This window comes from Perognathus longimembris, chromosome 4, assembly GCF_023159225.1.
Source record: "Perognathus longimembris pacificus isolate PPM17 chromosome 4, ASM2315922v1, whole genome shotgun sequence".
Taxonomy (NCBI): domain Eukaryota; kingdom Metazoa; phylum Chordata; class Mammalia; order Rodentia; family Heteromyidae; genus Perognathus; species Perognathus longimembris.
The window spans coordinates 64775486-64803204 of record NC_063164.1 but is presented as its reverse complement, the minus strand read 5'-3'; the positions used below and the strand labels follow the sequence as shown (position 1 = coordinate 64803204).

The window sequence follows — 27719 nt, the reverse complement described above, 5'->3', positions numbered from 1 at the left end:
ATCAACCTTGTTGGCAATATTGGCAATGCCTAGGGCCACCACCCCTTGTGTCATAAAATTGACATTGTTTCTCATCAAGACATGCTGTTTTAGTGCTTGTGGCTCACACCTGTCCATAAGACTCTAGTCTCTAATTAGCAACTAAAAAGCTATAAGTAAAGTTGAGCTCAAGTGGTGGAGTACTAACCTTGAGCAAAAATCCTAAGAGACAGCTCCCAGGCCCTGAATTCAAGCACCAATACCAACATATACACACACAAAAATGGTCAACAAATTAACATACCCATTATTTAAAATATACATGCTTCTTGTGACAAAATATAACATCTTTTTTCTTACATATATTCAAGTACACAGCACATTATTAATTATTCTTACCATCCTGAAAAACTGAAATGTTTTATTCTGACCAAAATTTCTTCCTTCACCACCATGGACACAGCTGCTACAAACCACTACTCCCTCATCTGCTTCTATAAATTCAGCTTTTTTAGGATTCTACATGTAAGCAAAATTGTTCATTATTTGTGCTTGGCTTACTTCTCATAATGTCTTTCAGGTTCATCTGTGTTTTAACAATGGATAGTGATTTCTCTCTCTCTCTTCATTATATATATATGCTATGTTTCTTATGTCTTTATCCACTGGTATACATTTAAGTTGATTCTTTTTTGTTGTTGTGAATAATTTGGCAAGAAACATAAAGTATAAATATTTCCTGGGGTGTGGTGAGGGGAGACACAACTGTTAAAATCACAGGAGCCACATGACTATATACTTAGTTTTGTACCAGAGAGAACCATGAAAAGCATTCCTTTTTTTTTTTTCTTTTTTCTTTTTTTTTTTTTGCCAGTCCTGGAGCTTGGACTCAGGGCCTGAGCACTGTCCCTGGCTTCTTTTTGCTCCAGGCTACCACTCTGCCACTTGAGCCACAGTGCCACTTCTGGCTGTTTTCTATACATGTGGTGCTGGGGAATGGAACCCAGGGCTTCACGTATATGAGGCAAGCACTCTTGCCTCTAGGCCATATTCTCAGCACGAAAAGCATTTCTTTTATGAGTGAAAAATTATGTGATTTTATGGGAAATAAGGGTCCTAAATAAAATGGCTTAAGGGTGAAGCTTCTTTCTCTCCCGTACAGTCTGGATATAGACAGGTGTAAGCATGATGACTCCATAGCTATTTAGGACTCAAGCCGCTTTCACGAGCTCAGATAAAGCTTTCCTCTTCATGCTACAAGCCTTACTTTGGAGTTATCCATAAGACTGAGAATGAGGATGGAGGGACAATGATGATCATCTTCTAGGAAAGTCTATCATTAAGGGAAGACATACGCTTCTTTCTCCTCAAGTGTGGTCACAAGCTAAAAGTGAGGAGATACATTATCATAGAGAAAAAACGTTGAGACCAGTAGTAGTGTTTAGCACAAATTTAGCAACTATTTCTGCATACATACACTAATTATATAGCCTTAAGGTTGTATCATTTCAACTTTATATGTATAAACTCAGGCAAGTTACAATGGTCTTGAGTATTTGTTTCTTCCTTTACCACTCCATGCAAAGTTCTTTTACACAATTTGTTGTGTTCTATTAACATTGGTGGTGCCCAGGGCTTTGTTTAGTAACGTAGGTGTAATTAGGTCTTCTCATCTCTGATCATGGCTGTTAGAGCCTTCTTAAAAGCAGCCTGCTATCTCTTCTCTAATGATTTGCTCCTTTGCTTCCCCCCCATTCATGGTCCTTCATCCCTTACTTTCTCATTACGGTGAAAACTTTTTTACTTTTTCATATCTGTGTGTAACCATCTGCATGAGTAATCATACATCAGTGTCACATACCAATGTCATACATAGTCCCTTTTTATTACTTTATCAAAGTAGAACTTCCATGATATGCATTCTAGTCACAATAACGTGGGTTTCCTCACACAATTCAGGTTTTTTTAAGTATCTTCATAACACTGGTAGACTCCTGGAAGTATATGTTCCCTTTACCAATCTTCCACATTAAATTGTAAGCTGGCTTAGGTTATGCACCTGCTCAGAACTATGTGCTATGGGAAAATTGACATAGAATAGTGTAAGCTCACTGTCAAAATAAGACTTTATCTGAGGGGGTAGGGAAGGTGGGAGAAAAATGAGAGAGGAAGGGGGTAACAAGTACAACAAGAAATGTACTCACTACCTTATGTATGTCCCACTGAACACCACCTGAACAATAAAATTAAATTTAAAAAAAAGACTTTATCAGAGACCACTATAGACAGTATGCATCCAAATTCCAGCTGTTGGAAATGGAGCAATGCTACAAGACTTCAAGAACCCTTATGGGTCAGCAGAGTACCTATATCTGGAAAGTTCTTTTATACCCCATAAAGATAACTATTGCTTTTCCTCCCATTTCCTTTAAAAGACAATTGATAGTTTTAAGATGTATGAGCTTTCTGTAACTTTGTTTCTTTTGCCTCAATATATACCTCCTATCATGCTAAGGGTGTTGACCAAGCAGTTGAGCACAAGCTGGAATCTCTGAGTTCAAAGCCCAGTACTACAAAGTCCTTCCTTTTGCTTTAATGATGTAACCAGAAGCTAAATTATAAAATTCACAACTCTCACAGTAACTTATTGTAAAATATACACTTGTAATTCTAAATGCAAATTATGATCTCTGTAATTTTTCACTTTGGGAAACTTATTGAAAAGAGTAATGTTTATTAACTTTCTTTGAATTACATGTAACCAATAGCTTTCTTTGCCCTTGGGTTGTTATTAATAATAATTAACTGTGGTGATGAAGAATGACTAATAGTTTTGACCCCAAGGAACAAAATAATGTATTTCACAAAGCTACTTGTTCCTTAAGGTATTAAGCAAAACAATCCAATCCTTTTTTCATCCAGGAAATTACAAGCACTATGCTTTCCCAGGTGCCAAGTTCAGATCATACTCCTCCTACCCATCTTCTAGCTACTTCCCGAGACTGTGTAGCTGCCAGGAAATCAGCAGGGTCACCCTCACTTAAAGCCTCCAATCACATAATACCAATGTGGGGTGGAGGAGACAAACTATGAGGATAGGAAATGCTCATTGCTAGCACTTGAACACCGACCTCCACTGCTTTCACATTACATGAAGGAAATTAGGGAGGAGAACTTGGAATGAGTCAGCTTCTTTCATCCTCCAGCAACACTAATTCCTGAGTGTGGTAGGCTCTGGGCAATGAGCCTTCCACTTTCAGAATTATGGCAGCCTTACTGTTCACACACCAAGTGAAGAACTTGAGAAAGTATGCACTTGAGTTCAGTGATTCTCTTACCTGGAAGACTTTCAAAAATCCCATGCCTAAGCCATTCCATGCCAGGCCCATTAAATCAGTGCACTGGGGATATGATCCATGCATTAAAAATTTTTAAACTATATTTCTAAATGCTCCTAATGTGCATCATCAAAGTTGAGAACCACAGGTCCAGAAAGAGGCATCTCTTGTTGACATAGAACCTGTGCATGTTGGAGTCATTTGAAAGTTTACAGATATTGATAAGGGAAAATGGAGAGATGGTGGCCAATGAGCACAAATTTTCAGTTATTAGAGAGGCTGTAATGCATAACCTGTGCTGTGATTGATATATTAATTTGATTATAGTAATCATCACATTATACATGGAATCTTCCTTCCTTCCTTCCTTCCTTCCTTCCTTCCTTCCTTCCTTCCTGTGGGTCCTTGAACTCAAGACCTAGGCTCTGTCCCTGAGCCTCTCAGTGTTCAAGGCTACTGCTCTACCACTTGAGCAACCAGCGCTACTTCCTGTTTTTTCTGAGTAGTTTATTGGAGATGAGTCTCATGGACTTTGTGGCCCAGGCTAGCTTTGAACTCTGATTTTCAGATCCCAGCTTTCGGAGTAGCTAGGATTATAGGCATGAGCCACGGGTGCCTGGCTTAAATATATTCTTTTAAAAAGATACTCATGCCTATTCCCACCCCTAGAAAATCTAATTTAATCGGTCTGGATTTGGGCTCAGATAAATGTCAGCATTCTTCAAGAGTTTTCCCAGTGGTTCTAATGTGTAAGAAGGAGTAAAAAACCGCTGCTTCAACTGGGAAATAACACCTTAATTTGTAGCCAGCTCTGAGGAAAGGATACTCAACACCTGCTGAATCACGGGTGCCAAGAACTGAAACAACATATATGAAAACCGTGTCAGAGATAAATGTCACCTGCTTCAAAAGAGGACCTAAGGTAGGTCTTGGTGAAGGTGTGTGTGTGTGTGTGTGTGTGTGTGTGTGTGTGTGTGTGTGTGTGTATGAGAGAGAGAGAGAGAGAGAGAGAGAGAGAAAGATGGCATGAGAGAGAGATGGTGTGACAGAGAGATGGGGAATAGGGATGTGGGAAACAAAGCACATCAAACTAGATTTTTTTAAGGTTCCATAAATTTGGGATGTTTGTTCAGCACTTAGGGGCACTTTTATTTGGATGCAGAATAAATGTGATCCTAGGAGTTCCCCTGAGATGAGACTCTGTAATCCAACAATGTGCCCTGTGTTTTGTCTTTCATCTTTGGTAGTGAAAATACCCATTAAGTTTGAGTCTTTCTTTGGACTAAAGCAGAACACTGACACAACTTCACCTTTTTTGTTGGTTCTGGAATTCTATCTCATTTTCCTTACCAGGTGACAGACATAGGTCTCAGTTTGGGCAAATGGAGGAATGAACATTTAAAAAGAGTGTCTCTTTGCACTTAGGTCAGAACTTAATTGCTTCAGAAGGAAGCCACTGAAAGGGAAGGCCTCAAGTGATGAAGAAACAAACCATTGCAAGAGGAAGGAAATCCTAAAGAGAACTTAAAAGTCACCAGAAGAAAAACTGCTTCCTTTCTAAAGCGGGGGGTAGAGAAATGACTGTCCTTAATTTCCAGTTTTGAATCAGTTTAAGAAGTTCATATTATTGTACCTTTATAAGGAAAGCCAGAACATTCTCAGGCTTAAAGCAGATCTCTTTAGTAACTATCCACTATTTTTTTTTTTTACATTCTGTATTATGGTTGATCTAGTGTGATTTGTCTTAGTTAAAACCAAGAGCTGATTACTAGCTATTATTTGTTTAAACTAGTAAACATTCATTTATTTATTTTTAATCTAGAATTTTATTATGTGAATTAGTGATTTTTAAATTTCTGCTCTGACTTTTGGCAGGCTATTTTTTCTTTTCCTTTTTTTTTGTTTTTGTTTTTGGTGGGGGAGCGAGGGAGTGGGAGTGGAGTGGGGCATGGTGCGGTCTACTAGCTGAAGGGGGAAACTTTAGGCCTTCACCTGTCAGCCTCATAAAAGCCCTGGAAGGGACTAGGACCCAGCTAGTGATCTCTGAAGACACCACGATGTCTGAGGCTTCTAATCCCCCTCCCCTATCCCTCCCCAGCCTGGGCTTCACTAGGTGGAATCAGCTTTTACTACTCTCAGAGGGGTCTAACACAACTCATTTCCCTGGATGGAAGGTTAGCTCCTGCTCACAGCCCCTAACCACCTGGAGACGCAGTCTCCTAGGGAACCGGACTCAGGGTTTAAAACTCAGGTTCTTGGGGTCTGGGTGTGATTAGAGGTTAAGGACCTCGTAGGTAGAGTGATTAACATTGCTACAGTAACCTGTCAGTCAGGCAGCCCCTGGGTGTAAAGATCAAACAAAGTGAAAATCCGCCGCAGGCACGTTCTCCTCCCAGACCAGATCACCAGCGATTCCCGGTTCAGCTGAGAAGAGGGTGGCTGTGTGGCAGTCCTTCGGCTCCAGGCGACGCCGGGGAAGAACAAATTGTAGGATCCGAACGCCGAGGTAACCAGCCTGCGGTAGTGAAAACGCTGTGTTCAGATAAATCCCGGAATTTTGCACCTCTTAGGAACCGGGGTTCCTCGGGGACCCAGGCAGGTGCTCAAAAAGCGCGTCGCACGCTGAGCAGATGCTGGACGTCGCGACAGGATTCGGGGGTCAATGTCCGGGTCTGGAATGGGGTGGGAATCCTAGTGGTCCCTCAAAAACCACAAAGCTCTCCAGCGCCTGCGCAGTGGGTGCTCCAGCCAGGCCGAGCTCTGTTCAGGAAGTTCCGCCCCCGGCTCCCCGGCTTGGGCGGCTGAGGAGCCGGTGTCGGGAGCCCGCGGCCCGAACGCGAGCTTAGCTTGGGGAAGTTGGCTCCTTCGTCGCGTTGCGTCTCTACGTACAAAGAAAGCTGGATCTGAAGGGGTAGAAAAAAAAGCAGTCAACACATCGCAGAAACACCCATCAAAACAAACAAAATTTTCATAGTGCTGACCAAAGCTAAGGCAACTCAATAAGTAGCAATAATAGAGGCACTCGTCGTGGCTGGGGGATGTAGCTCAGTGGTAGAGCGCGCGCTTCGCATGTGTGAGGTCCCGGGTTCAATCCCCGGCATCTCCAAGCAGCCGTTAGCCTTTTGTCCCGTCCTTTTTACTCACTTATCTAGGATGTCCCCAAACAACCAAAAAAGGGAAAAGAAGAAAAGGCAAAAAGCAAAGAAAGATCCCTTCTTATTCTTTGATGTAAAAGTGAAACGAAAAGCTACTTTCTTTTTTTTACCCTCACTCCGGCCCGGAGGCCAATATTTGCTTAGAAACACTGAATCTTCGGGCTTCTGAGATAATGAGCGCAGGGAAAAAAAAAAAAAAAAAGCTGGTAACTAGCAGGAGTGGAGGGCCGAACAAAAGTGAAACTATGCATTGGCCGGGAATCGAACCCGGGCCTCCCGCGTGGCAGGCGAGAATTCTACCACTGAACCACCAATGCTCGGCTGGTGAAGGTGTCTTAGTATCTTATCCTAGAGGATGACGCTGAGGACAAGTATGTATAAAATTTTTTTAAAAAGACTAGAGTTCTTAATGATTGATTATGAAATTATGGAAAGTTTTTGGAACGTCTTGAAAAATATTCATTTTGCTACCTTCTGTTGAACTTCATGATATCCTTCCGAAACTGACCATGGTGAGAGGTAAATAAAACCTTTGGTATCTGTGTAGGATTAGGCGATCTTCTAGCCTATCTTAGAATCAATTTAGTTTCTTTTATTCCTTTTTAAATATTCTAGTAAATACCTGACGGAAATTTGTTTAAGATTAAAAATAAGGCTTAAGGACGGGAAGAGTTCGCCTAGACTGTGCAAGGCCCAGAGTTCCAATCCCCAGCACCAGGAAAAGACAATAAATAGATAGATAGATAAATTAAATAAAATAAATAAATAAAAGTTACAAAAGTAAACTATAGGGATCTATTAGGCCTACCACTACACTGAGAAATTTAAAACATTATCGTAGCCAAGTGACCTGACGTAACTTTCAAATTTCATTTGGAACCCTTTATCCCCAACCCCTTCAAATCAAATACGAGTTTGAGTATTTCCCTTTAGAGTTCCTAGGAAAAGTGAAATCGCCAAGGATGTAGCTAATATATGTGAATAAAGTGAAAGGAGAGGGAATGAATTCATGGAAATGAATATGTAAAGTACATGGCAGTTTGTTTAGGTATCTTCCTCCCTTTACTTCTGAGAGGAAAATGTCCAACAATTTTCCCAAGGTCTTTGGCTAAGTTAGGGTCTGGGGAAGACAAAATAACAGCTGGCATCTGGCAGATACACATGCCAAGCTAGGTAAGAATGCTGTATATGGACTTCAACCCAGTGAGGAAAATTACCTCAACTAAACAAATGAGGCAACTGAAGCTCTCAGAGGGAAGATTGGAGCATATGTAATAGTAATTCAGGGTGTTAGCTACTGCCCTGTTGTGCCTACAGAGGAATAAATCATTCTATATTTGTACTTGATAAAATGTATTGTATCTTAGGTTATTATATATTAAGAATAGCATTGTGGAATAATCAAAAAAGGCTATTGAAATAATTTAAGGATTTTGTATTAAAGTTCGTTTCTAAAGACTTCTGGGTGTGTGGTAAACAAAGCATAAAAGATACAGAAGTATTAGAGAATCAGAGAAATCTAAACTACAATCCTAACCAGTGAGAGAATAAGGCCAAATCATTTCACCTTTAGGAGTAGTTTGTTCTTCAAGATGAAAAAAATGAAGAACAAATGTGGATTCAAAATAGCGGTTAGGAACACTCATTCCACTTTATGGAATGAAATATTGCCGAGTTTTAGAATTGAAAATAAAACCCAATAAGATCTTTAAGCAAACAAACCACTGTGAACAGATCTAACTTTCCCAGGTAGTTTGCAGGCCAGTGACAGGTCAGGCATGCCTCCTTTGCCCTAGATACCAACTCACTTAAAAGTTTTATTTATTTGCATTTGACTATTAGGTTAAAAGTCAGAATTTTTAAACAAACAGGACAGGCCCTGGTTTCAATCCCTAGTACCAAAACTAAGTAACACAAAATGTTGAAAAGCCCTTAACTAAATTATCTAATATCCATTAGAATTTTTATTTATTTATTTATTTTTGTTTAAAAAAAACCAACCCACAGTGATTGCTTGCTTAGTAAAAATAATCTGCTCAAACCCCATTTTATTTTCCTTCTTGCTAAAAGTCAGCTCAGTATGTTACCTGGGCCTACGAACAAATGTGGTGTCCTAAGCCAGTTACCCAATTTTGCATCCCAAAGGTTGATGGGTTTAATAAGCAGAACTACAGTCAGCTAAGAGGTGTCTGTGACAGATGGCAACAATGGCAGAAAGTTCTCTTCCACCCTACTTTCTTCCTTGTAAGGCTGCCAGATGAGGGTAGAATGCTTAGGGCTGCCCAACCATCCTGAGAGACAAGAAAGGCTGGGCAGAAACATGGCACCATTCTGAGAGTTTCTACTTCTAGACTTTTGGATAGGTATGGAGCATATTGTTACATAACACCAAAAAGATTCAAGGTATGTGTGTGTGTGTGTGTGTGTGTGTGTGTGTGTGTGTGTGTGTGTGTGTGTATGCAAGCATGTCAGTGCAAGAGCATGGGGGTGGGCCCACTTGGGTCTATTTAAGAAATGAATTACTAGAAATCCTTTATGACAATGGGAGTGATTGAGGAGAGAAGTAATAATTCACTAATGCAAGAGGGCAGATCATTGAGAAAGGAGGCTCTGGAGAAGAGGAGGTGGTGAGATCCAAAGCAGACCTGCACGTGCTGTGGTGGACAGGAGCTTTGGTATCTCTGTGATCAATCCTGGGACTCTGCCTTGGATGGCCACCAGTATCTTCAGGGAACACATAGGGCACTTGCAGAACTGTCCCCGCTGGGACAAGTGGAGAGAAAGAAAGCAAAGGAGTGTCATGAAGCTAGTAACACACAACCAGGCCACTGTGGTACCTCAGTGGCCCCACTGCTCATGACACTGAGTCCAACACCTTACAGATGTCAACGGGCTTCTAGTCGAAGAAAGTAAGCCATTAAGAAAGAGAATCAGGAGGCTATAACTCCAATTTCCTGCGTGGGAATCAGGAAATATTACTCATTTCTATGTCTCCCCATTTCAGCTCTACATTACTAAAATAAATCCTTGCCAAAACTTAGGGGGGGGAATGGTTCATATACTACATAGTCACCAAAGCAATGCTTCCCTCCCCTTTATTTTTTAACTTGTGAGTGATTGTATTGATTTAATACACACAGCTTATTTCTGTCCCAGGTTACAAGCTAGCCCTGGGGAAATGGTGGAGCCTGTCATTTGGATTGCCCTTTACTGGCTGGGAATTAAATCATTACTTATTCCATTTTAGAATCACAAGTAGTACCCTAAGGCCTACTTTCCTAGGGATTAAAATCAAGGCATGGAAATGAAGAATCCAGGTATAATTCTCAGATGCATGCAGATGTTGAGAATGTAGCAATTTTTCCCGGAAAGCTGTCACAGTGAAATCATTTGCTCACTGCTCGTAGTCTTCAAGCATGTCTAATTAGTCAACAAGTCTGATTCCTCTTTCTGATGGTGCTGGAGCTTGCTTTCCTCGAGCCTATCTCAAGTACCTGGTGCAGACATGATCGTTGGACTCCTACTGTTATGTGAGAATTTGTGCATTTCCTTTACTCTCCTTCCCATCTCTGTACCTTCTTCCCTCTTGTCTTCATGTCTTCTTCCTTCCTTTTTGAAAATTCAATCATTCTCTTGTTTTTAATTCAAATAGTGAGGAGGGCATTTCTGTCATGCAGATTCCTGATAGTGGAAGAAGTGTGGTGTGGTATGGCTACCATCATTTTGGCAGAAGTGACTTTTCCCTCTCTCTTCCAAATGGCTCTGCTTTTTCCAAGTCTCCATGTTTTGCCATCTCACATTTTTTTACATTTCATTTAATGTATATAACTCATGCTTATGGTTCAAAATCGAAACAATATTTGATATCATTTCTTGAGGCTCAACACAATGGCATGCTGTAAAATCTTAGTACTTGAGAAGCTAGCACAAGAGGATCACTAGTTCAAGATCAGCTTGGGCTACTTCATCCCACTTTCCACAAGTTTCTTTTCTCTTTTCTTTTTTTCTTCCCTTTTCTTTTCCTTCCTTTCATTTCCTTCCTTCCTTCTTTTATTTATTTGTTTGTTTGTTTGTGTGTTTGTTTATTGCCAGTCCTGGGGCTTGAACTCAGAGCTTGTGCACTGCCCGTGGCTTCTTTTGCTTAAGGTTAGCACTCTACTGCTTGAGGCACAGCACCACTTCTGGCTTTTCCTGTTTAAGTGCTACTGAAGAATCAAACCCAGGGCTTCATGCATGCTAGGCGAGCACATTTCCAGCTTCCTGATCTCTTGTCTCAAGGCAACCTTTTTCTTTTTCAATATTCACTTTTATTTATTTACTTATTTATTTATTTATATTGTCAAAGTAATGTACGGAGGTGTTACAGTTACATACATAAGGTGGTGAGTACATTTCTTATAAAATATTTCACCTCCTTTCTTTTTCATCTACATTGCCCCCTCCCTGGCTCCCTCCCCACCCTCCCCTGAGATGTACAGTTGGTTTACAGCATATTGTCTTGTAAGTATTGCTGTTGCATTGGTTCACCTTTTACCCTTCGTCTCTTGCATTTTGATGTCCCCCTTCCCTAGTTCTAAAAAACGCAACCATTTTTATCCTTTCTGTATTTCTCTCCATGGAAAGAATATGTATACACATATATGCATATAATGTGTATATATGTATACATTAGTTATACAAGGAGGGCTTTGTTGTGATATTTTCAAATGTGCATACAATGTATCACCTCAACCTCATCTCTTCAATTTCTTTTCCTTCTTCACCCTTTCTTTTCTTACATCAATTAGAGCAGTTTTCACTGTTTTGTTTTCAAACATGTATGTAAAGTACTCTTACCATACTCAAGCCCATTCACCTCTCCACAGATTTATTTATTTGTTTTTCTATTTTTTAAAAAGTATTTATTTTAAAGGTGATGAATGGCAGGTGTTACTGTTACATAAATAAGGTAATGAGTACATTTCTTTTGAAACACTGTCACCCTTCCCTCATTTTCCCCTGCTTACCCACCCCCACCCCCTCCCCCCACAGATATATTTATGTGGATTCAGATATTTCATTTTGTTTTTAATAAAAATGGCACTACAGGGGCTGGGTATATGGCCTAGTGGTAAGAGTGCTTGCCTCGTATACATGAGGCCCTGGGTTCGATTCCCCAGCACCACATATACAGAAAATGTCCAGAAGTGGCTCTGTGGCTCAAGTGGCAGAGTGCTAGCCTTGAGCAAGAAGAAGCCAGGGACAGTACTCAGGCCCTGAGTCCAAGCCCCAGGACTGGCCAAAAAAAAAAAAAAAAAAAAAAAATGGTACTACATAGCTGTAACCACAGTCTCTTTTTCCTTTTTTTTTCCCCCCCCAGAAAAACACATCTTGGAATTTTTTCCTTTTAAGCACACATTGAGGGCTGGAGGCATGGCTCAAGCCGTATCTTGCCAGCTACCAGCTGAGTGAATGGGAGGCACTGAATTCAAACACCTCTACCAGGGGTTCTAGTAGTGCCTTAAAGCCAAATTTCTGAAGGAATTGAATCAAGGCATAAACATGCAGAACACAGTTGCAATCCCAGGATGCATAAAGACAGTAGGCAACTCCAAGCACTGGAGTTATCTAAGCCAGCCAAGTACATTTAAGTTGTTTCTGATCTTTTGACAGTGGGAATGACATTATGGCAGATGCTTTGAATTAAGGTGGTTTTACCATGTTTGATAACATCCACAGGACAAATTCCTAGAAGTAGACTTTCAAAGGCAAAATGTGAATGCTCTTTTTTTTTTTCAAATTTTTATTATCAAACTGATGTACAGAAAGGTTACAGTTTCATACGTTAGGCACTGGATACATTTCTTGTACAGTTTGTTACCTTGTTCCTCATAATCCCCTCCCTCCTCCCCCTTTCCCTTCCCCCCACCCCCACGGAGGTGTTCAGTTCACTTACACCAAACAGTTTTGCAAGTATTGCTTTTGTAGTTGTTTGTCTTTTTTTACCCTGTGTCTCTCAATTTTGGTATTCCCTTTCAATTTCCTACTTCCAATACCAGTATACACGGTTTCCAATATACTCAGGTAAGATTACAGAGATAGTGTAGGTACAACCACAGGAAGGTGATACAAGAACATCATCAATAATAGAAGCTACAGATACACATAGGACATTGTAAGTAGTTACAACTGTTTCCATAACATGGAGTTCATTTCACTTAGCATTGTTCATAAGGGTATAGCTATTGGGCCTTGTGATGCTCTGCTATGACTTGCCTAAACCTGTACTAATTATTCCCAATAAGGGAGACCACAGAGTCCATCTTTCTTTGGGTCTGGCTCACTTCACTTAGTATAATTTTTTCCAAGTCCTTCCATTTCCTTACAAATGGGACAATGTCATTCTTTATGATAGAGGCATAAAATTCCATTGTGTGTATGTACCACATTTTCCTGATCCATTCGTCTACTGAGGGGCATCTGGGCTGGTTCCAGATTCTCGCTATGACAAATTGTGCTGCAATGAACATTGTTGTGCTGGTGGCAATGTTGATATACAAGGCAGGATTAATGACTCCCCAAGAAATCTAATTTTTTTTTTTTTTTTTGTCTGTCATGGGGTCTGAACTCTAGGCTTGGGTGATACCCCTGAGCTTTTTCACTTAACGCTAGTACTCTAGCACTTGAGCCACAGCACCACTTCCAGTTTTCTGGTGGTTAATTGGAGATAAGAACCTCTCAGACTTTCCTGCCTGGGCAGGAAATCCTGAACTGGAATCCTAAGATCTCAGCCTCCTGAGTAGCAAGGATTACATGCTTGAGACACCAGTGCCAGCAGGAAATCTAATTCTTGACATTGCTTTCATCATATTAACCTTTCCCTCATAAATTTTGTAGAATGTAAGTCCAACCACATTTTTTAAAGCTTTGTCAGATCTGAGTGGCTTTCATGAAAATGTGGGCCTTAGACTTGCTTAATTTTGTGTTGTCACCATGTTGTAGTTCATTTTTCCTCACTGATTCTTCATTTTAATTTTATGAAAATGTTATAAGCTTCCTATAAAATTGGTTGTTAATTTGACTTTGTTTTAAAATGGAAATTGCTGTGTTAAAATTATGCAATCTTAAATGTATGTTTCAATATTTAAAATACTAAATATATGGAAAAAGAGAACCACATAGGTAAATTGTTTGAGATCTTCATTATATGACGAGTGTACAATGTTGTGATTCTTAATCTTGGATCATGTGGCCTAGCTGGGTGCTGTAAGTTCTGTGGCCAGGCGTGGCTTGCTTTTGCAGACTCCCATACCGAACAAACATTTTGCAATGACAGCCATACATTCTGGCTGTTGTCTGTCAAGCCTCAAACTCTATTGTTTGTTTTGGGTTTTTTTTTTTGCCAGTCCTGGAGCTTGAACTCAGGGCCTGAGCACTGTCCCTGTCTTCTTTTTGCTTAAGGCTAGCACTTTACCACTTTACCACTTGAGCCACAGCACCACTTCTGGCTTTTTCTATACATGTGGTACTGAGGAGTCGAACATGGGGCTTCATGTATACGAGGCAAGCACTCTTGCCGCTAGGCCATATTCCCAGCCCAAGCCTCATACTCTGGATGCTCATACTCTTTATGATGATAGTGTTGCTTGTATTGCTTTCTCCAGAGAATTTCCTTTTTCTCTGTATAACTTCTGGAAGGTGATCGCAGCTTTATCTCTCCCCAGAATCCTAAGTCAACCATCAAAACCAGTTTTTGTTTTCCTTTATTGTCTGACAACAAAGCTCATTAGTTCTGATTATACTACTAAAATCCCTTCAAGTTTAAGTGAGTCATTTCTTTTCCTTAGTTTTCAGGTATGAGATGATAGTATTGTTCTAGAGTCCCAAGAATCTTATCAGATTAAGAAATGCCATTCTGGGGCTGGGAATATGGCCCAGTGGCAAGAGTGTTTGCCTCATATACATGAAGCCCTGGGTTCCATTCCCCAGCACCACATATATAGAAAACAGCCAGAAGTGGTGCTGTGGGGGCTGGGGATATAGCCTAGTGACAAGAGTGCCTGCCTCGGATACACGAGGCCCTAGGTTTGATTCCCCAGCACCACATATACAGAAAACTGCCAGAAGTGGCGCTGTGGCTCAAGTGGCAGAGTGCTAGCCTTGAGTGGGAAGAAGCCAGGGACAGTGCTCAGGCCCTGAGTCCAAGGCCCAGGACTGGCCAAAAAAAAAAAAAAAAAAAAAAAGAAGTGGTGCTGTGGCTCAAGTGGCAGAGTGCTAGCCTTGGGCCAAAAAGAAGCCAGGGACAGTGCTCAGGCCCTGAGTCCAAGGCCCAAGACTGCAAAAAAAAAAAAAAAAAAAAATATGACATTCTACAGTTCTTTAACATAATGTTGAGCTAGACAGGCCTAGAGCACAGAGAACAAACGTGCATGGTCTCCCTGATATGTGGTTGGCGGGGTGGGGGTGGGGGGGGGAGAGAGAACAGTCTGTAAAACAACAAACTTCTTTTCAAATGGCATTTCCACATCTTCTTAATTACATAAAATTACATAATTAGCATAAAAAGATCTAAGATAGACCTATCAGAGGTTCACAAGACCTCAACAGCTACATACATATGATTATATAAGATGAGGCTAAACAAAATGAGCTCCAAGAGATGGAAACAGGAGGATTTTATCATTGTCATTAGGTTTTACGTACTAGGTGAATTTCCTGTGGCGTACCCCAGGTGGTTACTGTATATGATTTTGGTACACCGTATATTGTATGTATGCTTGTCTGAACGAGGGAAGGAAAAGAAAAATGAGGGAGGGTGTAACAAATATAAGAAATGTACTCACTACCTTATTATGTAACTGTACCCCCTCTGTACATCACCTTGTCAGTAAAATTTAATTTAAAAAAAGAAATGACATTTTAGATTGCTTTGAAACAATGAGTTTGAGTATGATGACCACATGTCACAATAAGAGGTCTTGGCAAGGTGAGAAAGAATAGATTTCAGTGAAGAAGATATTTCCTCATGAATGTTACCAAAAGAAAATCAAGCCAGGCCAGGTGGCTCACACCTGTAATCCTAGCTTCTCATAAGGCTCAGAGCTGAGGATTATGGTTCAAAGCCGGCTCAAGCAGAAAAGGCCTTGAGACTCTTATCTCCAATTAACCACCAGAAAACTGGAAGTGGTACTGTGGTTCATGTGGTAGAGTGCTAGCCTTGAGCTGAAGAGCTCAAGGACAGTGCCCAGGCCGAGAATTCAAGCTCCATGACTAATGAAAAAAATGAAAAGAAAAGAGAGAGAGAGAGAGAGAGAGAGAAATGGAGGGAGGAAGGGAGGTAGGGAAGGAGGGAGAAGAAAGAAAAAGAGAGGGAGGAAGGAAGGAAGGAAGGAAGGAAGGAAGGAAGGAAGGAAGGAAGGAAGGAAGGAAGGAAGGAAGGAAGGAAGGAAGGCCAGCTGATACAAAATTAACAACACTCTATAGCAACAACAACAAAAAAAAAACAGGTTTGATGATACACACTGTTATCCCAGCTACATGGGGAGCATCTGTAGAGGACTGTGATCTGAGGACGACCCTTCATAAAACAAAATGAAAACAAAATCAACAGTGATATGGCTCAATGGGTAGAGCACTTGCTTGGCAAGTTCAAGGCCCTCAGTTTTTGAACCATTGTGTATAAACACAGTCAGATTCATCCAAATACATTATGAAAGCCTAACTTCTCTTAATTTGACCATAGACAAAAGCACTGGTTATATATAGACAACAACACTAGTCCAGTAAACTGTAGTTTGAATTAGAAACCATCATTACAGCCAGTGGGAAAAGAAAAGGAAAAGCATTGTCTCAAGTAACATTTGGACACAGTACAGTACTTTGACTATTAGGTTTTCTGGAAAGAAAAATCATATAATGTAGTCTTAAATTTCACACGACAGACATATCATTAGTAGTTATATTGGTATATTGATTTTGAAATTGTTTTATAAGTACTGTAGGATAAAACAAATGAGTCGTATATAAATGTGTCATTAAGTCTGTCATGCTGGAAAGGAAAAGAAACTATAGATGGCATTGGGGTTGTGGATGTAGCACAGAGTCAGAGTATACTTAGGTTGTAAGAAGACCTTGGGTTCATATCTCTAGCACCAAGGGGGGATAAAAACCCCAAATTGGGCTTCCTGTGTGGGCGCCGGGGGTCCTGGTGGAAATGGCTTGCACCACCGCGCGCTCCCTGGCCGACCAGGACCGCTTTATTTGTATCTATCCTGCTTATTTAAATAATAAGAAGACCATCGCAGAGGGAAGGCGGATTCCCATAAGTAAGGCTGTTGAAAGCCCTACAGCTACATAGATTCAAGATGTTTGCTCAGCAGCTAGGCTTAGTGTATTTCTTGAGAAAAAATAAAATGTATTCTAGAGAATGGAATCACGATGTTCAGTACAGAGGCAAAGTCCGGGTCCAGCTCAAGTGGGAAGATGGCAGTCTCTGTCTTGTACAGTTCCCATCACGTAAGTCAGTAATGTTGTATGCCGCAGAAATGATACCTAAACTGAAAACAAGGACACAAAAAACAGGAGGTGGTGACCCAAGTCTTCAACAAGGAGAGGGAAGTAAAAAGGGGAAAGGAAAGAAGAAGAAATGATCTGGAATGAGCATCAGATCTGTGATTCTACTGCATGAGACACGAATGGAGGCTTCTTTTGTTCATGTCATTCAACTGAACTATGAACATTTGTGCCTCTCATCTTCATTGCAGTTAACAGTGAAATAAATTTATGTAAAAAGTTTGTGGCTAACTTATGCAGCATAATTTTTTTGTTGTTGTCTTTCAATGAGTTCTTGTGGAAGAAAGAAGACTTAATGGACGGCGGACTTCCCTATAAGTTGCTTTAAATTCTGTAACTGTTATTCTTTATTGTCAACATTTAATTTTACATAAGTTCAATAAGATTTGAAATGCCTGTTTTGTTTGTCTTTTAAGTTAATGAAATAAGAACTTTAAACTGGCAAAAAAAAAAAAACCCACATTGGCAAAATATGAGAAAGAACTCTGGATTACTGAATTTAAACTGGAAGTGATCCTTACAAAATCATGATTAACAATGTTTTCCCCTAATTCTGTCAACTGAGAGGGTTAGAAGCAGTAATACCCTACTAGTACAAAGAATCTAAACCATGGCTAGGTCTTGCTTTCTAAGAACTTTGTAATTTTTGTGTATGGAGACAAGAAAGGAGCATTATCATAAAATCTTGCAAAATCACACTTTTGCAAGAAACACAATATATCTAATCATAAGGGAAAGCCTGTAAGAGAAAAGACAATTGTGACAAAATGTTTGTGGGTAAGTACACACAGCCATTTTCCAGCTATGGGCACCATTACAGGTGTTTAACCTTGTAGACTAAAGCTTTTCCTCTATTAAATGGATGGGTGGTTGGTGAAATAATGGAAGTTATATACATGTAAGTATTGGGAAGAATTCTTAGATCATGTTAAGGGCCTAATAGCTGTTACTTGCTACTAAAGACATGTTTAAATATGAGTTTTTACTTTCTCATATTTAGAAAAGGCATATTTATATATGTATATATATATATATGACCTGTGTAACAAACATATTAGTACAGTTTCCCTTTAAAAACCCAATTATCTGAATAGATTTAGTTCAGAGGGTTATGATTAGTTATGAATATGGCATTTAATGAAGGTAGGTCAAAGTCAGGCTAGATATTTCTCAAGAGTAGTCACCTTCTAGCATTTTTTCCTGGGTGATTTCTACATTTCAAGGTGCGGCTCTCAATTTTGCAAACTCAGACCTTTTCTTGTTGGTACATCAGAATAAACACACACCATCTGGGGAAATAGCTCAGCAGCAGAACACTCACCAACTACTTGTGATGCCCAGAGTTCACTGGTCCATAAAGCAAAAAGAAACAAAACCACAAAAAGCAATCCCTCTGAATCATGTGAAGACCAAACAAGAACGACAACCATTTGGTTTCCAATTCAAACTACAATTTCCTGGATGAGTATTATTGTCTATACATAAGCAGTACTTCTTTTTCCTTCTTATGGTCAAATTGTTAAGAGAAGTCAGGCTTTCCTATAATGAATTTGGATGAAACTATGTTTACATGAAGCATGAGGATATCATTGTGAATTTGACAGCATCAGTTTCAAAAATATTGCGTATTTCCACTTGCATAAGAGATGCATATCTATGACATAGAAGCTGAACAGCCCAAGGTCTGGGCCTTGATCTCCCACCTTGGACGAGTTGCATATAGCTGAGGTGTGCCTCTCCAGTTCACATTAAATATCCTTAACCCCTTCCTAGACACATTTGCTTCATCAAACTTTAATAGTATTGGTAAAGTTGCTCTTGATTTTAGGTTTTTTGCTCTTTGCTTCGGAAATTGTCCTGATTTACTTTTTATTTTTATTCATTTTTTTCTTTTATTGTCCTGATTATTAAAATCAGTTCACACTTTCCCCAGGTGCCAGGTGGAATATTCAGTATATGAGAAATAGCGAGAAGCAGCAGGGAAACCTCCCTGTCTAGAGAGAATTATCTCTCTCTCTCTCACACACACACACACACACACACACTTTCCATTTCTTTATTGTCAGAGTGATGTACAGAGGGGTACAGTTTCATACGTGAGGCAGTGAGTACATTTCTTATCCAACTTGTTACCTCCTCCCTTATTTCTCCCCCTGCCCCACCTCCCCCCTCCGTATTGAGAATTCTCTTTTGAACCTCTGTTTGTTCACAACTAGGGAATATTCATGGTAAGTTATTGAACAAGTCAATATTTCTTTCATGAAGCACCATGGGTAGAGTGACTTATAAAGAACCTAGATTGATTTCTCACCACTCTGGAGCCTGAAAGTGGGCAATCAAGATGTCAATGTGGTCAGGTTTACATAGAGGCCTCTTCTCAGTTTCATACTTCTGACTTCTTGTATCCTCACCTGGCAGAAAAAGAATGAAAGATACTTCCATTCACAAGGGTGCCACCTTCAATTTATTTACCTTCGAAAGGCCTTACCTCCTAATTAATACCAAACTGTTAGAATTTCAATGCTTAAATTTGAGAAGTGGTCTATAGATATTCAGTACATTGTTAGAGTGAGATTTGCTTTTCCTGTGCTCCAGCCCAGCAAGCCCAACAAGAGCTGATCAACTGATACCGGGACACTATAGTGTCTCTGTGCTCAAGTTCTGGCTCTTCTTGTGTATTCACTTGTCTCTTCCTCCCTGTGGACCCTGGACTTGTTCTTGGCCAACTTCCATACTTTAGTGTATCTGTCTCCCATAACTAAATAATTTATAGGCTCTCCTCAGCTCAGCTCCCAAAACCCCAGTTTGTATGTCTCCAACGTAAGTTCAAGGCAATGCTTTATGCAATTTTGTGCCTTTTCTGAAGGACTAAGGAAATATGATGAATGAGTCTATGTTTAAGTTGTTTATAAATACCTTGATTGTTTTTCATCAGGGGTGAAACATCTTTACACTGAAGGGGAGATGACATACAAGATATCCTGATTTCAAATTTCATTTTGGTTGAGTCATTAAAAGAGTTGTCTTTTTTTTTTTTTTTAGCTTGTTTTGTTTTTTGCCAGTCTTGGGGCTTAAACTCAGGGCCTGAGCACTGTCCCTGGCTTCTTTTTGCTCAAGGCTAGCACTCTACCTCTTGAGCCACAGCACCACTTCTGGCGTTTTCTATATATGTGTTGCTGAGGAATTGAATCCAGGGCTCCATGTACACAAGGCAAGCACTTTACCGCTAGGCCATATTCCCAGCCCCTCTTTATGCGCCATTTGACTTCACTTTGCTTTCCTCAATATTCATGACTACCTTATCTTGATTTCATGTTTAAAAGGCTAATACTGCTTTCAGTTACTTAGAGACCTCTTCCTTTTTCCTCTGCTATACAGATATACAATATTTACACAAAAACAAGATATTTCACTGGTGAAAGAAATATTTCACTTGGTCATTTAGCTTATTATCTAATATACATAAATTATTTCCATTTTAATATGGCTTTTTAAACTTTTACGACTAATTCTGTGTAGTGAATTAAGTGATTTAGAATGATGATTAAGTGAATTAAGTGACTAAGAACGTTAGTTAAGCAAAGCTACATAGACGGATAATAAAAAAAACTAGAATGCTCAACTTGAACTAATAGCAAAATAATTATCACAGATTACTAGAACATGTCTAGTTAACATATGAGAATGCAGGGACTTATGCAGCCTTGCTAAAAAAAAAATCCTTCCAAAAAGTGGACTACTGGAATTTTTACTCCAGAACTTAAACTCTTCACAATTGACCTATGCTCCATATCAAAGTTAGGCTACTTGATTTGTATAGTTTCCTACTTATGTAAGTTCTACATATTCTACAATGCAGCAAAGAAAATTTCTAGCAGTTTTCCCTTTAGCACCAAATAGCTAGAAGTTATCAAACTATTCAGATATCTTCTATTACAACCTTATGGGTCATTCAAATTAAGTCTGTTTTTCATTAGGGTATAAAATAAAAAAATAACATATCCTAATACTGAATTACATAACAAATATATATATATATATATATATTATCAAGATAGGATTTTATTTTATTTTAGGGGCTGGTCCTGTGGCTTGAACTCAGGGCCTGGTCATAGTGCCTAAGGTCAGGGCTCAAGTCTACAGCCACAGATCTACCTGTGGCTTTTTGGGCATTAATTGGAGAGAAGAGTCTCACAAGCTGGCTTTCAACCTGGATGGTCAGATCACAGCCTCCTGAGTAGCTAGGATTACAGGTGTTGAGCCACTGGTGACTGGCTCAACATAGGATTTTAAGTGCTTCAATCATTGTTGAGTTTTTTTTCCCCTATCTTTAGAATTCTTTTTGGACTTTAGGAATATCATACTCACTCGAAAACATCAAATCAATTCTGTTTTAAACCATGTTTGGCTTAGTTGAAGCTCCTGAGTGCATATGGTCACTCTGATCAGTTGAGAACATTGTAACTATACAAAGCTTCTATTAGCAGCTGCAGTAGGAGATGTCTGGCTGATATTTTCAGTCAGCTTTTGAAGGTGCCTACAGACAATTGCATAAAAACCTGTGGTGTGTTATGTTGGCCAAGAGTGTAGCATCTAAATGGGCTGCCAAGGTTCAAATCCTATCTCTATCTCTTACTTGCTCTGTAACCTTAGACAAGGTATTTATCTTCTTTGTTTTAGTTTCCTCCGTGGTATATTGAGTATATAATTGCACTTACCTCATAAGGTTGTGAGAACTAAAACAGGCCAATGCATGTAAAATTCCTTCTCAGAATCTAGCATCTAATAATAAGCTTAGTTCAATAAATGTTGAGTGGTAACATAGTAAATGAGACAAAAACAGTATTTTAAAACCTGTTTGTAACCAATATAAAGATGATTGACATCTTGCATTCATTGGAATTCATTGGAGATAAAAGTCTCATGGAGTTTCCTGCCTGAGGTTGGTTTCAAACTGTGATCCTAGATCTCAGCCTCCTGAGTAGCTAGGAATACAGGCATGAGCTACCAACATCCAGCATTGTGCCTTCTTTTGCTCTATGTTAGAAGATAGAAGTGGTAACAGAGGCAGTAACCACATTGGCCCCTTGTGTTTCCAATGCATTTATAGATACAAAGCACTGTGACAAGCATTCTGTTCTGCCCAATAGGTAGCCTTTTCCTATTTTCCTAGAGAAGGGATTGTAGCTTAAGAAATAAAGGTAGTGTTTTAAAGGGGAAAAATTGGGACTCAAAGAAGAGCTTTTTAGGGGCTGGGGATATAGCCTAGTGGCAAGAGTGCCTGCCTCGGATACACGAGGCCCTAGGTTCGATTCCCCAGCACCACATATACAGAAAACGGCCAGAAGCGGCGCTGTGGCTCAAGTGGCAGAGTGCTAGCCTTGAGCGGGAAGAAGCCAGGGACAGTGCTCAGGCCCTGAGTCCAAGCCCCAGGACTGGCCAAAAAAAAAAAAAAGAAGAGCTTTTTAAGGGTTGAAGGTTTAGCTCAACTGGTGTGATTTTGCCGGGTATGCACAAAGCCCTGGGTTCAACACCCACTAACTCCTCCCCCGCCCACCCAAGAAAGAAAGGCTTATTTGGTTACAATTTTTTTGTTAATTTCTTCTATGTGAGTGTGAATTATGGCAAAATGACTTATGTGCTCCATATACTTAGTGAGTCTGAAGAAAGTATTCAATTTGATTTAGTTTGTTTAAAGATTTAATCACTTCAGCTTAAATAATTTTAATATTAAATGAAAAAGAGCTGATGCAAATGCACAAATCTCTTGAGAACAGAGTTTGATTTTCCCCATAATGAAGGATAAGGTCTTAATGTCATTTTTGCTTTTACAGTTAAAAGTTGTAATACAATTAGCAAAGAAGGAATGTCATCAGTGCACTTTCATTTGGGTATTCTAAGTGAAACTGCTTTCAGAGCTGATGCTTCAAAACAATATCATTGTTAAATCCACACACACAAAAACAATTGACTATCAACCCGTTTTTCTTGTTCTTCTAGTTTTCTTATAAACTGAAAGTTAAGTCTAACAATTGTGTGATAATTCTGCTGAAGCACAGGAAGAGAGAATCAATGTGAGGTCAAATATTCATATTAAAATTTAAATCATAGGCCTATTATCTAATAATTTTACAGATATATCTCAGTGTATTTCAATCCCAGGAACTATATGAATCTTGAATAGCTTATGTGTTCACATGTCTTATGGAAAAGGTATGAACCAAGTGATCTCAAGCTACTTTCTAGCTCTGTAGCTTGGTGGCATTTAACTGGCTTTAGGTGTATTATATTATTGGTTAACTTTATTTTAAAAAGGAATCAACTTTTTATGTTCAAAGTGGATGAGTTCTTCAAGTTTTCTCAAAGGTTACTTAGCACTAACATTACTTTAGTGAGGAGTCAATGTATAAAATGGTTATGATATCAATGCCATTTATACACTAAAAATAGAAGATGATATCAATTATTCCACGTACATTCTAAATAACAATGGCAGTCTCAGAAGGGATGAATTGGCCTTTGATATACACTGTTAAATAAGGACATGAAGACATTTCACACTAAGCAAATTGTGAAATTATATCATGATTAGTTAATGTGCTGCTGTTTCCTCTGTCTTTTAGATAAAGACACTGTGTGCTAAGTGCAACTATGGCGAGAACAAGAAGTAAATGTGAGTTTATCCATGTTTTTAGGTATAATTATCCCATTTTTGAATTAGCAGTACATGTAAACTTTAATTTTGTTGTGCTAGTTGTTTGAAAGGGAGACTGTTTACTCTTCTGCTTTGCTATAATAAAGTTTATATTAAAGAGGGAAAAAAAAGAAATAAATGTGACTCAAACTTTGCTTCTCGTTCTTTACTCTACTCATCTGTTAGGCATTTTATTGAGGGCTTTAATGTTTCACTAATATAGTCCCTGAAAATACATTAGGGAACAAAACAGGCAAAAATCCCTGCACAATATTAAGAAAGTGATAAAGAGTGGATAATATCGAAATGTATTGTGTCTATGTATGTAATGGCATAAGGAATCTCACTGAAAGCTGGAATTTTCCCCTCTTTATCCAAGTGCTTAAAACATTTGACTCCAATCCTTCACTTGTGTATTCTGAAACATGGTTTTGAGTGCCTATCAAGGTTCCAGATCCTGGAGCTCAGCTGCTGCCTGACTGCACTGAGACTTGACCTTGGCTGTCCTGGAACATTATTGGTGGCTCTCTCCTTTGCACCTTTACAGCTCAGATACTTACCTTATCTCTCTAAATGCTTATCAGTGGGAATGGCCATTTATTTGTTTAACTGAATTGCCTGGCTTCTTTAAATTTTAACTGATTTGCTTTCAGGAATAAGATTTAGGACTAATCTGCATTTTCAGAATCTGAGACACTGCTTCTCACATAGTAGGTGTTCTTTAAAGCAAGAATTGATCCATTTTACTGAGGAAAACCTGAACTACTTTGTGTGTTTTTGGTTTTGTTTTGTTTTGTTAATCTTATTCTTTTCACTGCTCATCAAAAAAAAAATCTCTGGAGGAGAATGCCAGCAATAGTCTGCCTAGAAAACTTGGGAATTTGGGGCCCTGAGATAAAATCCTAGTACTACCAGATTTTTTTTAAAAAAGTGGGGGGGCGGGGAGCTGGGAATATGGCCTAGTGGTAAAGTGCTCGCCTGGTATACATGAAGCCCTGGGTTCGATTCCTCAGCACCACATCTATAGAAAAAGCCAGAAGTGGCGCTGTGGCTCAAGAGGTAGAGTGCTAGCCTTGAGCAAAAAGAAGCCAGGGCAAAAAGAAGCCAGGGACAGTGCTCAGGCCCTGAGTCCACGCCCCAGGACTGGCCACAAAAACAAACCAAATAAACAACAACAAAAACAGTACTAGAGGCATGGCTCAAGTGGTAGGATTCCATCTGTGAACAAAAAAGTTGAGAAAGAGCACAGGCTCTGAGTTCAATCCCTGGTAACAATATACAAAAATAAATAAAGTAAAATAATCACTGAAAACATTAAAAATGTAATTTGACTTAAACCTGTTAGTATTTCCCTGCCTCAGGTCCTCAGCTCCTCCCATTAGCCCCCAGATCCACCCAGACCAAAACTCCCTGCCCTAGAACTATAATGGGCCACTCCCATCCACCATTCAGACCTGCCTACTTCCCCTTTAGTGCCAGACCTATATTAGCTACCACCTGAATAAGGTGCAGAAGTCATATTGCTCCCTCTCCTGTGGGACATATGGCCTCATTAACAGACCTTCTTAAAAACCTTCTCCTGTCTCTGACTATCTCTGAATGGTCCCCCAGGATGGCTGGGACAGATTCTTTCATTCAATACCAGATACCTTTCTTAGTGATTGAGACTTTGTATAAACATATACTAGGAGATGAAAATCACTTTTGTTCTGGCGATTAGGGCACAATTTTAATAAAATGCGTTGTTTTTTTGTTTTTTGTTTTTTTTTTTTTGAGGAAAAATTCTTACTAGGTATCGGCTGGCCTCAAAGTCTCAATCTTTTCAACTCAGCCTCCTGAGTGCTGGGATTGCAGGCGTGTGCCATGTTGCCCAGGAAAGACAATGGTTTTGGTCAAATTAGCAAGTTAGCCTGAAGGTGATCTGCTGAGGTAGAGGTGGAAGAACTTCCATGGTGATAGCTTGAGGAAGAATACACATCAGTGCTTACCACATACATTCGTGGGACATTAGTTTGGCCAATTATAGTAAAGTGGGAAATCTTTCCTTTAGACTTTAGATATTATATTATACTATTCTTGGCTTTAAGGCTGAAGAGTTCTACTTATTAGTCCGGAGAACGTTTGGATGGATTACATAGGTAGGAAGGAAATGCATATCAAAGGGACTATGATAGCATAAGATATTTTGTCTCTCAACCGGCAACCTCCATCTGATCCCTTTCCTGGTCTTGACTCACTTTTTCATTTCACCTCGACCTTGTTATTTGCCTCTTTCACACATATTTTCTTTTCTTTTCTTTTTCTTTTTTTTTTTTTTTTTTTTTTTTTTTGCCAGTCCTGGGCCTTGGACTCAGGGCCTGAGCACTGTCCCTAGCTTCTTTTTGCTCAAGGCTAGCACTCTGCCACTTGAGTCACAGCGCCACTTCTGGCCATTTTCTGTATATGTGGTGCTGGGGAATCGAACCCAGGGCTTCAAGTATACGAGGCAAGCGCTCTTGCCACTAGGCCATATCCCCAGCCCCCACACATATTTTCTTAACCAACATAAATTAAGTAATTCAATAGCATTCCTTCATAGTTCCAATGAGAAAAATTTGGTATTTTAGTTGGCTTTCTTGTTGTTGAGATCACTGTTGGCTTTAACTTTACAATTGGTGATATAAAGCCTCCTCACTGATAAATCTCATCTAGGTGTCTTCCACTTTTAGAATTTTCCCCTCTTTTGTAGTGTGTGTGTGTGTGTGTGTGTGTGTGTGTGTGTGTGTGTGTGTGTATCTGTCACTGTCTGTCTTTCTCTGTCTGCCCTCTCCTTGCACATCCTGAGGCTTGGACTCAGAGCCCAGGCACTGTCCTTGAGCTTTTTCCCCTCAAGGTAGGGCTCTACCACTTGAGTCACAGCTCCACTATGGATTTTTTGGTGGTTCACTGGAGATGAATCTTGAACTGTGCTGGCTTTGATTTGTCATTCTCTCATTTCAATCTCCTTTTTAAAACCTTTTGTCATTCGTTTGTTCATTCATTCATTTTGAGACATCTAACAAACTTGAAAACTTTTCCCTAACTATACTTGATATACGGTAATAGGGAAAGCTAAAATGTCACTTGGTCCAACAGGTACTACCCCCCACCTCCAGACCATTTGTTCCAATATAGAAACTGCTTTCTCTATAAGCACTGTTAGTTACTATGCTTGGGTTTTTAAAAAATTATTTATTTTAAAATTATCTCTAGTTGGGCTGGGAATATGGCCTAGTGGCAAGAGTGCTTGCTTCCTACACATGAAGCTCTCGGTTCGATTCCCCAGCACCACATATATGGAAAACGGCCAGAAGGGGCGCTGTGGCTCAAGTGGTAGAGTGCTAGCATTGAGCGGGAAGAAGCCAGGGACAGTGCTCAGGCCCTGAGTCCAAGGCCCAGGACTGACCAAAAAAAAAAAAAAAAAATTATCTCTAGTTATACAAAGGAGTTTCGGTTCACCCTATCAGTATATAAGTACACCATACTTGATCGATGTCACCCTTTCCATTGTTCCCCCCATCTCTCCAAAGCTCACCCATCCCCTTTCCTACTAGCTGATGTCTTAGATTTGATGAGATATGGTGGTTGGTCCTCTGTTGTTCAATGTCATTCACTTCTACCCTCTCTGGTCTCATGTGGTTACAAAGTGCAACTCCCGTTATGACTCACGTATGTTGTTCAAAATTGAGTTTGCTTTTCTATATCCATTACATTCATAATACCCCATGTTAGTCCTCAGCACAGTTAATTGACTTTGATTGTAAACTTCTAGAAAACAGAGTATATCTCTTTCACATTGCATATTCACATACACATATATAGTTATAATCTGTATTTAATAAATAGATATTAAAACTCAGAACCTTACTGATTTTGTGGAATTGGGGCAAAAGTTAGCTAAACTAGACTGAGAATGCCAAAGGACAAAAAACTTGTGATTTCCACAGGTCTCTTTGCCATCACCATTTTCTGTTGAAAATATTG

At 39.6% G+C, this 27719-nt stretch overlaps 2 non-coding genes and 1 pseudogene across 2 annotated transcripts; 2 read left to right on the top strand and 1 right to left on the bottom strand.

Annotated features, from left to right (window-relative positions):
* The first annotated feature begins 6351 nt into the window (after positions 1 to 6351).
* Positions 6352 to 6423, top strand: Trnaa-cgc. Its single transcript has one exon. It is a non-coding gene; the product is annotated as a tRNA-Ala (tRNA).
* A 295-nt stretch (positions 6424 to 6718) lies between these two features.
* Positions 6719 to 6789, bottom strand: Trnag-gcc. Its single transcript has one exon. It is a non-coding gene; the product is annotated as a tRNA-Gly (tRNA).
* Positions 6790 to 16638: 9849 nt separating this feature from the next.
* LOC125350006 lies at positions 16639 to 17244 on the top strand (annotated as a pseudogene).
* Positions 17245 to 27719: the final 10475 nt, after the last annotated feature.